This window comes from Haliaeetus leucocephalus, unplaced genomic scaffold, assembly GCF_000737465.1.
Source record: "Haliaeetus leucocephalus isolate CR32 unplaced genomic scaffold, Haliaeetus_leucocephalus-4.0 Scaffold858, whole genome shotgun sequence".
NCBI lineage: Eukaryota > Metazoa > Chordata > Aves > Accipitriformes > Accipitridae > Haliaeetus > Haliaeetus leucocephalus.
The window spans coordinates 2,170,057-2,185,355 of NW_010973294.1; positions in this window are offsets into that span (position 1 = coordinate 2,170,057).

A 15,299-nucleotide genomic window follows, 5' to 3' on the forward strand; every position below is an offset into this window, starting at 1 on the left:
ATCTCTAATATCTATTTCTTTTGATTTAATTTTCTTTATTAAGCAGAAGCCATCTGTAATATTTACCACCTCAATCGGCTCATTAAAGCACAATTAAAGAACTTTCAACAACAAGGTGAGAAGGAGCCTCCTTCACCAAAACAAGCTTTTGGTATTAGACTGCTCCAGAGCAGACCACTCCGTCGCGGTGAAGATCCCTCCAGTGATTCAAGATTGCTCGAGGACTTCTGACACTGCTACTTCGGCTGATGCACACTGCCATCAGGAGCTGGCAAAGCTGGACATCAGTGTGTACTGAGAGCCTCCATCTAACGGAACAGTCTCTCTGCTTAGAAATGCTAAAAAGCCTAGCGCACAGATACTGTTACTTCCCAACCGCTGATGTAATCTGGGCAATATCAAACTTGAGCCAAGTAGAGGATCTCACCCATCAGCTAACCTATTTACAGCCACAGAATTATGAACAAGTAAGAATTTTCACTCATTTTATTATATAAATCATGCCTACTAAAAGAACCGTTTTTGACAAGCGTGCTCTACTCTCCTGAAGCACTAATAAAACTTTGCAATAAAAGTAACTGAAATCTACATAGAAGAAGAATTCTCTTTGCTATCTGTTATAGACAAGCTAACAGGGCATCTCTAGAAACAAGGTTTCCAACATCAAGCATGCATTTGAATCATACTGCTTCATTTACTGTTTTTCAGCTGACAGGCTTCCAATAAAATTCAGGCCAGAGTCAGACACTGATAACAGTCAACATTGGCTCTTGCCAAACCTTCTTCTACTTCCCCAAATAAAAGTCAGACCTTTGATGTGATATATGGCTAACAGCACATGTTGAAGAATGAAAGACAGTAGCAGCTACAGCCTGATCAAAATAAATCAACCAATGTTTTGATAAGGAAACAGTCAATATTGGAATTACCTAATAAGCTCTCAGCCTTCTATGCTAACAGGATAGATGTCTTCTAGATAGTTAAGCAAGTCAGAGTCACAGCCTTATTTTAAGTTGCAATCATTCCTTTGCTGCTTTCACTACAAACAATGTATATTCTCTGCTTAAATCCAAGGCTGGTTAAAAAAAAAAAAAAAGCCTACACACAAAGGCAGGACCTGCATCAAACAGTAATTCTAGCTAAAATATTCAGTAAGCGCCACTGTTCACTTGCCCATGAAAGCAGACATACTAACAGCAAGACTGACCTTGATAAACTCGGCTTCAAGTCTTTTTTTTTTATTAAATAGTTTAAAAATATGAGTTTGTGCATCTTCTTCTCTACTATCCCATAAGCTAAAACCAACAGACATTCATGAAGCAGTGACTATTTTCCAGGTACAAAGGAGAGAATATATGAACCCTTAGCAAGGCTGATTGCTGAATAAAGTCTGAACGTATGAAAAGATAGTGAACTTTTTTTTTTTAAATCATCTTAAACAAACTACACAGATTCTGCTATAAAATTCTATAGCTTTTCTTTTCCTGAACATGAAAGATTGCACCAACAAGACTGAACTGAACAGTGAATGAATATATTTCCTTAAGACTGCCTAGACAACTTACTTCTGTTCAAAACAATGGTACGATCCCAACTACCAGGACACAGTCAATTGCTTAACAACCCTGTTGTCTCAACAGACAAAGCTTACATTTAGTCCAGTCTGCAACATTCCAGTCCTAAACAGCTAGATCTCAAATTTAAGTAGTAGTTAACTATTGCTCAATTTAATATTTCAGAGTTACATGGACTCAGTAGCCTTGGGCAGCTTCCCACTTTTATGAGTGGAACTAAACTGGCTGCTGCATACATATAACCTGATCTAGGGCTGCAAACACTAAAACCTGAACTTCGTTAGTCCTGCCCCCAAAGCAGCAGATCCAGGCAGTCAAGACCAGGAAGCAGCATGGGCAGCACACAGATGCATGTGCTCTCCAGAACGCCACCCTCAAATTCCGCTGTTCAGAACAACTTCTTGTAAATCAACAGGTTCCTCGATTCAGCTCTCAATCCTTCTATAGAAAAAATTTAGCAGCAGTTCTTGATGGCCACGCAGCAAGTAAACTGAATAAACAGAACGTGAGAAGGCAACTAATACTGCCTGCTTCAAGCTTTGAAGTGAGATGTATCACGCAGAGTTGATATTTTTACAGCTATCAGTTGATATCTCAGAGAAAACTCTTAAGTACTTGACATACACAAATGAAACAGTTACTCATATAATGGAACTGTGCACCTACAACACAATACAATAAACACTGCAAATACCACGCTATTTTGAAGAACTAGGCTAGAAAGACCTCTTATGCTAAAAAAAAGCCCTGCAAAAGGTCATTTTGAGACTGGAGCCTCAAAATGTATGATTAAACATCAGACTACTAAATCTGCATTTAAACACTGCATATTTAAACTGCTTTTCAAAAGTGCTAAGCTCCTACTGGCTGTTAGGGGTAGTAATTTAAGCATTTGCCGCATGGAAGTAGATGACAAATGACAGCAATTAAAGTCACATTCTTATTTTATGAACGGAGGAAAACTTCATCAAAAACTTTCATAAACACATATAACACCCTGACAACATAGGAAAAGTGAGATGGCTGATGAGACTTCTACCTTTCAGCTCATTTACCCACTGAGCGAACAGCACTGCTGATGCCAGGGCAGTTATGCAAGTGCCTGACCACGTCTGTGGGAAGCACGCCTAGTCTCCTGCGTGTTTAATGCTTAGTTGTCATTGCTGTCACAGACAACTCTTCAAACATGGTACATTCCTCCTGCATGTAGATTAGCCAAAATAGAAGAGCAGATCTGCACAGTGATTGCAACATGATTTCTGACTGTAACTTCCAAAGAAACTTGGGTTATCTGAATGCCTAAAGACACTTTTTTTTTTCCCTTCATATAGAATGCTTTTCTAGTATACACTTCACACGGTACAGCTGTGTTAAAAATTAAGTCCATATAGCTCGTATCAGATCAAAGGACGTCAGGAATCGCGTTCCCCCCCCCGCCCCGGGAAAAGGGAGACAGCACTTGCAAGGATGAAAAGAATGACCTCACACCCTTCAGCAATATTCTGCCTTCAGTGGGAAGAGTCAGCAAATACGGTATAAGTATTTCTGAAAAGTTTAATTTCACAACTACCTTAGTAAAATTCAGTTACTTCTTTACAGAAACACATCCTTACAGAAATTTGCAGTGGCAAATTTAAGGCAGTCAGTATCTCTTGTTAAACTAAGAATTGGGGGAGGGGGGTGTGTGAAAACCTCACATGCCTTTCCTCAAAAGTCACAGGTTTTGCCTATGTGCAGCTAAACACCATGAATGCTATTCAGTAACATCTTTTGGGCACGAAATCCATGAAACTAACTTTCCCATGTACAATAGTTAAGCAGAAGCCAGACTGCGTTTTACTTCCTTAATGCATGATGTACTTTGGCAAAGAACAGGCTTTTACAGAGGCAACTAAGGGCACAACAGCCTTCGAATATTTGGCAGCTTGTTGCTGTCAAGCAGCTGATGCAGGAATGACCAGCTAGAGTTCAGCCTGTGCCACACATTTGGAAACAATATCCTACGTCATTCAAGTTCACGGGAGCTCTCATAGGAGACCGCAACAGCATCAGGTAGGAGTACTCTGATGCAAACCCACCGAGCCTCGTTCTTACATCACACGCGCCCGTTGCGAACGACTTCTGCGTTTGCTGCACCAGTTGGGCTGCACGCTCTTTTCCTAACACGGGGGCACTGCTAATTTTAAGTCAGCACCTATAACATTAAGTAAGAAGCCTCAGCATGTCTTTTCTTTCCAGTCCAGAAGAAAGAGGGGAAAGTTCATAGCTATTTATTAGAAGTACGTACTTGGAGATTTTTAATGAGGTAACCAGAGGAATAAAAAAAAATGTTTTTCACATTTAAGTACGTTACAAACACGAGGTGGGAGGAGAGGGGGACAAGCCCAAGGCAGAAGCACTTCAGTTTCAGTGTTACGTAGCCTGGAATTTTAAGAGGCCTTTTTTGGTCACACGACCACCCTCTCTCCCAACACAAGTTTAAAATACAGATGTGAGGAGGAGGAGGAGGGGGTTTATCCAAAAATAGTCCTCGATGAGCAGGAGAAACAACTGCAGTCACAAAAATATTTCAGGAACACTCTTCAAAGCATTCGGCAGCAGTGTTACCTTGCAAGTACCTCCACGAAGGGGAAGAGCAACCCTGGAGGAGGTTTGAACCTCGCCAGCGCAGCCCACGCAGCCGGCAGGATTTTCGGTTTCGGCGGGGGCCGGGAGCGGTTCGCGGCCGCCGCTCGCTCGCCCGCCGCCCGCCCGGTGCCAGCTGCCGGGTTGATCGGCGGCGGTGCGACGGCCAGGCGAACAAAAAGCCTCGGCAGGGCCGGGGGGGGGGGGGGGGGGTCAGGGGGAAGACTTATATTGTTGCCATCAGTCACCAAGAAATCTCCCAGCAATTACATTCTCTTATAAAGCTGACACTAAACCGGCCGGGGGATTCAAGAGGTGGGGCCAGCGGCGACCCGCTGAGGCGCTGAAAAAACACCCCGCGCAACTGATTACTCTTGTTAAGGGCCATGCTTTTTGTGCACCTACTGCAGTTGTCACTGATTAACCAACTGATCTGGCAATTTCCTACATTCTTTTGCATTTAAAAAGGATCTGAGAGGCCGAGAGTCATCCCCTTTCATATTCCGGGGGGGAGTGGGAGGCTGCGCCCCGGCCGGCCGGCCGCCTGGCTGGGGTGCGGGGGGCCCCCGCTCCAGCAGGCCCCTCTCCTCCCCCAGCCCAGGCCTGCCAGGCCTGCAGCTGAAAATAATTTATCTGTTCGCTCTGCCGGGCTCCCGGCATATGCGACCGGGAGGGAAGCGTATCCATCATGAATAAACTTGAGCACAAAGACAGGCTGAGTGTCACAGGATACAAAAGGGCAGAGGTCGCCGCGGCGAGCGGGAGGGTTTGCGCAGGGCCGGGCCGGGCCGGGCGGGCATGGCCGCCTCATGCAGCCTCCACACGGCAGCGGCCGGCCGGAGCCTTTCCAGTTTTTTTTGTCACATCCCCTGGAGTAAACAAAGCCCCGCGCGGCCCAAGTCACAAAAAAAACCGTTGTAAACAACAAAATCATCGGAGACGTGGCGAAGCGCTAAGAAAAACGGGGCCTTTTCCGTTTGCTGGAAGTAGCTCGCAGTGTTTACACCCGGAAAGCTGGGAATTGTAAAAATTCATGAGGTGGATACTCAAATGTTTCCCAGGGTTTCTGAACATGTGATTTTCACTGAAATGTATTTTTTTAATCACGGGCAGGTTTTAAGACTTAATCGTATCCCAAAAGGCTATTTCCAGCTATAGAATTATGAGTGCTTTAAAGTAGCCAGACCCTATATTTTACTTTACCTGTTATAAGGCCAATACAATCATGTTTCATTCATAGTTTATGAAGTCTGAAAAACCACTTGATGAAATTACAGTCTACCGATACCACACATGGTATATTTGTCCACATATATTCTATAATCATTTCAATTTATGACTTGTACTTAAGAGTCATTTTCCTGTACATGTGTTCTTCATAAATACTGGTAGATCACAGTCTGCGCTTGTACAGGAACCACATATCCACACTCATTTCTGTGAAGATAAATACACCTTCTACATCCAAAGTGAAAAGCCAGAGTTTTCACAGAACTAAAGAGAACATATTTCAGGATTGTGGAACAAAATGGTAGTTCTCCCTTACGCTCTTTACATGTGGCAAGATGAATCATCCTACATCTGAACTGAAGCCCTCACTCAACTTCCAGTATTTACGATAATTTTTGCCCAGTACACTTAAGCACACTGTCTTGAACCCTTCAGCAAAGAAAAAAAAAATTATTACGTATTACATTGGGAAGGGATTACAAATTATCTTTTAAAGAAAAAAATAGCATCAATGTTTTATAAAGTATTTTAAATGAAATCACACATGATCTACTGGATTTTACAAATCTTAACTTTCTGTTAGAAGAAAGACCTGTAGTACCAGACTAATTACGTATTTTATCATATACAATAGACTAATTAAAAGAAGTGTTAAATTATTTCACTAACTTAAAGTCCACCATAAAGGAAAAAAGAGTGGGGAGAGAGCGGTGTGGAGCAAGACAGTACACTGCAGGACACAATGCAGTAGATGGGAGTGCATAGATTTCAGGAACCTTCATTTACTGCCTGGACCATTAAGTAGGTCCAATAATGTCCCACAGAATATGGGGACAGCTGAGAAACAGGACAGATACCAAAAAGACATTCCACAACTACCGTTTATTGAACTACTTGAGTTTTTTATTTGTTTGTTTCAACAAAATTAAGATAGGCATCTGGAACATCCTATTGTTTTTTTGAAGAAGGATATGCCAAAACAAGGTGGTTTATTTTTGGCCTGTGGAATGGAAGCAGGGTCCTGCATGTACAAATGAAGTTTGATTCTTTTGGTTTAAGAGTAAACAAACTGCTGCGTTCAAGTTCACTTAGACGTGGAAAAAGGGTGCCTACACAGTATAAGCAATGGTGCCAGAAGTTATAAATTGGCATGGGGACTGTCAGATGAGTGCAACCCTCATCATGCATTGTATGCAGTGTGGCTTATCTTTCCAGGCAGGACCAAGCTAGAATACTTTTCCTCTATAAAAAGCAGGGGAGATTCAAAAGGAAAAGAACCCAATTTTCTTGTGCAAAACTTTAATGGGTCTCCACTTTATTCTTCACAAAGAAGAAAACTAACTGGCGTATTTTTAAGTCTGTTGCTTAATTGACATGCACATCTAAAATTACTCCAATGTAGTTATGTTCAAACAAACAAAAAAAGCCTTCCAGGGAAAAATCTGTCATCTAAAGTTTTAGAACTATGCAATCTCCCCCCCCTTCTCATCAAGATTTTGAAGAACTTGGAAGTAGCTTGCAAGTCAAAGATAATTACTGACCCAGTACCCAGAGCCATAGCCATTCAAGCTATTGCAAGCAGTAGGAACAGCTGACATTCATCTACCACAAAATCTTTACACCCAACAGGAAAGTTCTTGAGCTACCTTCAATTCTCCACAAGCTTTTCAGAGATTGATGATGAACATACAAGAGCAGTACTGCATTCATGGATAAGATAAAGGAAATTTTTACTTATCTGAAACAAACTTTGAAACTGGTTCCATTTCACAGTAGGTAGCTCTCCCTTCTCTCAAAAAGCAGGGCTAAAATTAACTTTATAATAGAAAGCCTAATGATTCACATTCCATTTAAATTTACCTTTCAAGCGTATCAATCTTGCTGCAGCATCTACGGAGGACTAGAAATTTCCAAGTCCTTTTAAATAAACAAACAGAAGAACAAAACAGAGATACATTCCCATACTGCTCTCCCCTCAACAAAACCAAAAATTTATTTCTACTCACTGGAAACCTGAGAGGTTAAAATTTAGCGTAGAGGGGTTTTTTTGTTTTGTTTTTTTTCTGAAGTAGGAAATGCAAACAAATTAAATGAGGGAGCAGGCTGACTAAAAGATTGGAGTACTATTTTACAAGTGGAAGAAATAGGAAGGTTTATTTTGTAGAATCATAGAATGGTTTGGGTTGGAAGGGACCTTTAAAGATCATCTAGACTTTGGAAGAGTTTCTACTGCAAGCTTAGTTGGACTAGCAATTTCTTTATTTTGTGTTTGTAAATACCTGAAAAAGTGAAAGTCTGACCCATAAGATGGCTCATAAAAAACCAGTAACAAGCAAAAACAATTAAGTAGCAAAGATCTCAGAACAACAGAATTCAGTACTCTTAAATCAGGTACTACATGAAGACTGCTACCATACAGATTTGTGTAACCAGCCAAGTTTAGAGCTATTTCACTTACTATTCAGAGTCTGGTCGTCAGAACAAGACCTGCAACAGCTAGTGTATTACCTAAGCTCCAGTGCCACGCAGAAACACTACTAGGAAAATCTTCATTCTGTCAAGGGTCAAAAACCTGCTAGTCAAAGGTGAATAAACTCAAACAGCTAAAACGTATTCCTTTGCTTACAAACTATGCAGAGAGAGAAACTGGAACAGGTACAAAGAACGTGGAAGTTCCAGTGCTAAACAACACTTCCAAATTTATTTTATCTCTACAAAAAGACTCATTCAGAATACAACAGCCATCAGAAGACTAAAAGCATGAACCCCTACACTGTGTTTTACTTAAGAAGCAAACAGTAAATAGCATTATTATAGCATCCTTAGTACACTAAGAACTATCTTGATGGCCTGTCTTTCTAAATTAGCATGCAAAGACCAAATAATACAGTGCACAGCTGAGGAAAAAGTATGGATGAGGCTCTGCTAGAGATCAATTGATTTAGGAGGCATAGGAATCAGTGGCAGATGAAAGGCTTAAGTTGTATAAGCAAATATCATTTGCACCTACAGCTGAGACTAGGGTAACTTCTTTATTAATGAAGCAATAAAATCTAGCTCCTTGTCCATCCGTTCCAATCCCCCCCCAAGTTATATATACACTATATAAAACTAGTTAGGAAAGTAAAAGTACTTAGAAGTACTTGAAAGGTATGATGAACCACCTGCTGCCACTAATTAAACCTCCACAATGAGCCTTCCTGACCAACTTTTTACAGCACCTTTTAAATTACTGTAACCAATCACAAGGCGTCATCCAAAAATCTAAAATAGGTAAGATCGTGATTCTTCTTTTCCCTACCCTGCTCAGCACCTGAAATCCATGTACCTCTCTGTTTTCAGACAATGGTAATCTCTGAACCCAGTTCTGAAATAAAAGCAAGAGAAAAGACCACCTCAAAAAAGTATATGTTATGTCCTCAACGGAGACTGCACCTTCAAAGCAAAGCAAGCAATGAAACATCTCACCTCATTTAGCAGCCAGTCATCAGAATCAGGTCCCCTTGGACACTGTAGACCAGTGTGCCAAGCTTGGACAAGAAGGAGTTGCTGAGGAAAAAAAAATTATTTGAGGAACTTGAGTGTCTTACCACTCTAAAATACATGAAGACTTAACTCAATAGACTGATTTTTCTACCACTTGGCCTTTGTAAAACTGTTAAGGGGGCTCTTTTGTTTTTATTTCCCTAAAACCCAGGTCTTTACTTCTCAGTTTCATGGATGCTAACAGAAGGACTTAACACCAAGTGCACCTTTCGTATCTCCATAGCACCCAACACATTCTGCACAGCTCTGCAAATTACTCAAAAACAAAAAAGAGAATAAAGAAGCAAGAGAGATACTGGGACCAGCTTAATCAAGAGATGTCTGCAAGGCAGTAGCAATAGCAACAGCTGTCAACCAGATTTGTTCATCAGGATTGTCAGGAGTCCCAGCCTGCTTCTGAGCATCCAGGTAAGCCAGCTGCCACCTTCCCTTTCAAACGCACCCCTCACTAGTCAGCCATGCCTCTCATGGCAAGCTTGGGTTACAGCACAGGCTGCACTCTCAACGTATTCAAAAAACATTACTACCAAAACCCGGAAGTCTTTATTTAAAATTAAGATTTTTTTGTGTGTGTCTTTTTTTCCTCTGGGGAAGACTGCATTTGTGTTTGATTTGTGGCTACTTATAAAGTAACTTTCTAGGGGCAGGCTAAGTGAAGGTTTTATTGAACAAATTCTAAGCCTCAGACTTGACAATATTGACAGTCTCTTATCCAAAAAGAGAATATCTGTAATTATCCAAAGCCATAAATGGCATCAGACTTATTTTTCTGATTATTCAATACTACGCTTTTAGGCATCTGCATTTATAGAAGCAGCAGTTAGGTGTTAGCAACATTAAATGCTAAATGGTGTACATACTCTAATAACTCTTCCTGACACCTCCATAGAAAATGAATTTTCTTCAGAAGGGATGGAACATGCTATGAAACAAGAATTTCTCTCTCTCTCTATAATTGTTTTTATTAAATAGTAATTGAAGCATTATGTAAAAAAAAACCCAAAAGAACACCACCATCCCCCCCAAACCAATCAAGAAAACCCAACAAAACTACTTCAACATCTGTCTGCTTAAAAGGAAAAACTCCCCTGTTCTTTAGGGATCTCAAGATTGTAAGCAGCATCACATACAGGAGGGACTATTAAATTTTTTCACAACATCAAGATGTTCTTCTAAGAAACAGGCTAAATCACTTTTTCTGTTTACAATAAACATGTAATTCAATTTAGTTCATTTAAACCAGGAGTGAGCTCCATGCTGTCAGCCTGATCTGCAAATAGCCCTTGTTGATAGTCTGGGAATATGAGATCATTGATATGACCATGACATACTACTTTACCTGAGGATAAACAGTTAATTTTTCATGTCTTACACCTGTTCCCTGTGTCTTCTTCACAAGGACAAAACTGGGCTTCCTCTCACACCTTCTAAAAACTGAAATGAAGTAACAGCATTAAAGCTGGAGTGAATTTACAGGTAAGGTCCAGAGCAGTACTGTAATAGCCTTTTTTTCCTGAGCTGAAGCCAACTAAAACAAGTTTAAAGACAGTCTCATTTGAGAAGCAAGGAGGAAGTATACATCAACAAAGCAGTGATGCACGAACATCTACAAGATAGAAATCTATGTAGCGCCTCTATTTCAAACCTATGATGGCAACATAGTCCAATCATTTCTACTTTGTTAGAAAAGCAGTGTCCATCTGTTATTTCACAAAAGACATACCACCTTTTATGATAACTGATACAAATGAAATGGACCTACAGAACACACTCTGAAATATTTTTAGTTTTGAGAACTAGACTGAAGATTTCAGTGTTTACCACAAACTTCACATTTCACTGGAGCCAAGAGACTGTCCAGCCAGTTTCCCCTACTTCTTTTTGACCTAGGCATCTGGAGCTTTGACTGAATTCAAACCCAGATAACTACTAATTCATCCATTTAAATTAATCTCCCATTCCTGCTGCACCATACAGTAGCTACTTAATCTAAGAGCCTTGTAGCCAGACAGACTAGCATACCAAATACCTCCTTAAACCATCAGTAGACACTCACTCCACTGTTTGTTGTTCCCAAACTTTAGAAATCACAAGCTGGACTCCCCTTGATCCTGATTTTGTATCTTCCCTAGGAATGCTCCAAGTGCAGAAGATGAGGTGGGGAAGCTTCTTTCCAAAACACTGCAGAGCCTCTTACCTGACATCTCCACAGCCATTCTTGTTGCTCAGCTAAACTACTAAACTATTAACAACATGATAGTTGCTCACAACTGAGCACACGACTGAAATGCTGAGTCGCACAACTGTTATCCATCAATAAAAACATTCCTGTTTCACCCATCAATAAAAACATTCCTGTTTCACCGAGTCGTCTCCTTCTTGGTCACCGTTTCGCTCACTCCATGTTTTTCAAAAAGGCAACACATCTCATGGGCATGGAGCTTCTCTTCTCACTCTGCGCAGAACAATGTGTGGCAGCTGCAGACAGTCATGCACTTGGATAGAAAACCACCCAGAAGTGTATTACATACCTGATAATGCAATACATCTATCCTCCCAAAAGGCAAACAATTGCTCCTATCAGCAACTCTATAATATTTTATTTCTCTGCTATCAATTTCTGCCAACATCAAGCTAATAAATGCGTGATCAGTGGTTAGGAATCAGTGGTTAAGTTACACATACCGTATTAGGTGGCATCTGGGGGCAGAGGGGGACTAATTTGAGAAATACATAGAAACCTTGCTTTCAGGAGAATGAGTATTAGCACTTTTAATGTGCTCTGGGATTTCAAGTTGAATGTATGAACGACTTAAAAAAAAAAATCACTTTACAGTAATTTTCAACTGGTTGCCTAACACCCATCTCCTAAGTGACTATCATCAAAATACAACCATAACACTAGTGATGAATTAATATTAAAACCCTTCAGTGAGATCACAGAAGTCCTCAAAAAACAGCCCAAGTTGTCAGAGCGCACTTCTCCCACACACTGAGTGGTAGTCAGGTTCTGGAAATAAAAGCTTTGTTCAATTACAAAAGTGGGTGCTAGATACGTTTCTCATTTACACATATAATTTTGAAATCCAAAACCAATTTGACAGTGTCTAAACAGATTTTAAAAGCTAAGAACGAATACTTCCAAAAGGAAGAGACACAATAGTCAGAAAAAGGGAAGCCGCTCACTCCCTAGGACAACTTGACTAGAAAGGGACTGCACTCTGACAATTTTATGTACTTCAGCAGGGACAATCAATGAAGTTTTGCAGGGCCTCTCTGTACTGGCAAGTCAGAAGCGGTTACAATTCTTCACGTATAAAATGGGCGTTTTGTTATTCACCTATTTTGCTTTACAGGAATACTCCTCAGTTGCACGCCTGCATTGCCACCATCTCTGCTGCTGTCGGTAACTTACCAGTATCACTCAAGAAAGAGCAACAGCCCAGCAATCTGTGAAAGGGATAATCTAAGTGACTGCAGGATGAAAGAAGTGCTAAAGACAAGAGCAGCCTAAAATAGCAGTCTGAAGATGGGCAGCAGGCATCTGCCTGCCAAAAGAGAAGACACCTTGCGGGGTAAAGTTCCCCAGCTCCTGGGCCAAGAGAGTGATGGCCACTCCAAGGTTTCTTAACGCCTCCCTTGGCTCCCTGCTACTTCTTACTAGTCACGTATTTTTGTCTTCACAAGTAAGGCTTCAGCTATTTCTCCCACTGTCTGCTGCAGCTGAACATTTAGCATGGCTGTGCGTTTCTGAGCCCACCACAGATGGAAGCACAGCGCTCCTCCCAGGGCGGGGGGCAGCTGCCATGTAGGATAGGCCTACAACATCGCATGCACAACTAAGATGAGTAAACACGTTTGCTACAAAGAAATGAAAATGCACCTAAGAAAGTTTATCAAGATATTAGATGTGCATGTGTTGCATGCCAAGTTTCTGAGAGGAAAGGAAAATAAGCATGCAAGCCATTTTCTCCAAAACCACAACCCCCTAATTCCCCGGGTCAGCACAGTGTCTGGTCCTTCAACATTTTACTCGGATCAGCAGATGAGGAAACAGTCACACCAGAAGGCCCTGTAACAGATGGAAACCAGAGCAGCTGGAGAGCAGGGAAATGTCTGTGCGGGCGCAGGGCGAGGGGGTGGGGTGGGGGCAGAAAGCCCATCCCCGCTCCCGAGCTTTAAAGCTGTGTGCAGCCATCATGCGGTACAGCAAACTCAGCCCACGGATCTGCTGGGGAGAAAGTTGAAGGAAGCGGTACGTGGCCAGATGATTTAGTGCTTCCCAGACTTCCCATCAGGAGAGCAACACTGAGCCTGCAAGCACTGGGTGCGAGCTCCTCAGAGGAGCGGGAGGTAGCGGAAAAGAGCAAGCCGGGCATTTGCCTTACTCATGAAAAGCACAGCAGATGAAGAACTGCCAGCTCGAGAAAGCCTAGAACTGGAACAGTGAGGAAGGAGACAAAACTATACGTGCATACTGGAGAAATGAGCAAGGAAACGGTGGATGAAGGAAGATCAAAACCGATCAAGGTCTGAGGGATGCTTTTTTCCTTCTTTTTTTAAATAAGAGGTATTACAGAACCAAAGCGGCACAGAAACACATTTTTTAAAGAGGAAAAACCAAACATGGTAAATGAGGAAAAATAAAATTGAAGAAAAACACCCTGCCATATGGTACAATTATTCCACTACGGTTCAGATTCACAGCTTTACAACACCTGCGCAGTTAATAACCACATTAAGTCATACATGATGTCACCAGTATTTCTTTTCTCAACTTAGTTAACTATTAGGGAAATACATCTAACAGGGGTTTCCACACTTTTGGAAAGACAAATGAGTGCCCATGATTAAGATGCCCATCCCCTGGCACAGCTTGGATGGCAGCCTAACCCCAGTTCCCAGATGAGGGAAATGGACCAAGCCCTAGGAGGGAAACAGAGCGATTAAGCAGAGATAGTTTATAAACAAGAAGAGCGGGGTGGGGTTTTTTTCTTGTTTGTTTGTTTCTTTTAATCCTGGTTGGAACTACCTTCTGCAATCCTTTTGGCTCCTCAAGTCAGGAGACAAGAAACTAAACTGATCAACGTGTAAGACGGAAGTCCTCATGTGAGAGCAGCAGATTACAGTGTTAACCCAGATAATGCAAACAAGGTCATTCAATGCTTGTAAAAGGCATACATAAATACTTCATTTTATATATTTTTATATATATCTCTATATTACTGTTCTTTACCTGGCCTGCCACATTGAACATTGATTTTCAGCAGCTGTGAGAAAGTGCAAAATTGACAGGACAGCGGAAAGTTTTCATGACAATTTTTCCTCCTTAGTTATTCCTGTTCCTAGCCACAAACAAGATGCTTTTATTCTCCTGCTTACCCCAAATATCTCAAGAAGATATTCAGGTGCAGTCTGACAGTAAAGGTAAGCTGATCTAACCATTAGTTGCCATCAGAAGATAATCAACACAGGGGCAGTTGAACAGCAATGACAGCACAAGGGAAGAAGCAAGAGTGGTACGGCTGATTTCAGGCAGCACAAACCATTGGATCAGCTTATTACTATACCACTCATTCAAACTCCCTTCAGGCCACAGCCAGGTGGTTCAACAACTTAACCTGAAAAGCACAGCACTAAACCAAGCCAGGCATTTGCTGTATAGCAAGAACATGAGAAACCAGTGTCTGCTGGTATGACCTCCAGAGGAAAAATTTAAAAAAAAAAAAAGAAAAAAAGGAGTTTAATTTGATCAAATACGTGAAAAAATACTTTGCATCTAACTGATCAAACACGCAATCAAATCAACACCAAACACTACACAAAGAAAATCTTACAGTTACTGCTAGCTACTCCTGCCGGCTGGAAGGGAAGATTGCTGACCTGGAGTTATTTCATACCAATGTGCAACTCCAGTGAAGGATGTGCAAATATTCTGGGGTCTGGCGCTAGAATTTCTTTTAGACAAGAAATGTTATACCTCAGTGTGATTTAGGGAAATAAAGGCCATTTCTGAATACTAAGGATATTTGTCAAGAGAGTCAAAGAACAGGTTTTAGTTAAGACATTCCAAAAGCAATTAATCCATGGTGCTCAGAGGACTGCCTCCAGCAGTTCAAGCCAAGCACACACACAGTCCCTCAATGAATGGCTGTGATGGATAAACACACTGCTTAAAGGGAGAATATTTCATCTACATCCATTCAACACCTAGGAAGCCTTCTGGACACAGAGAGGTAAAACTTTCTTAGATTTCTCGTAACACTTCTCCTGCTCACATTGGACTTGTCTGCAGTCTTCCCTAAATCCCCATACTAAAAGTCT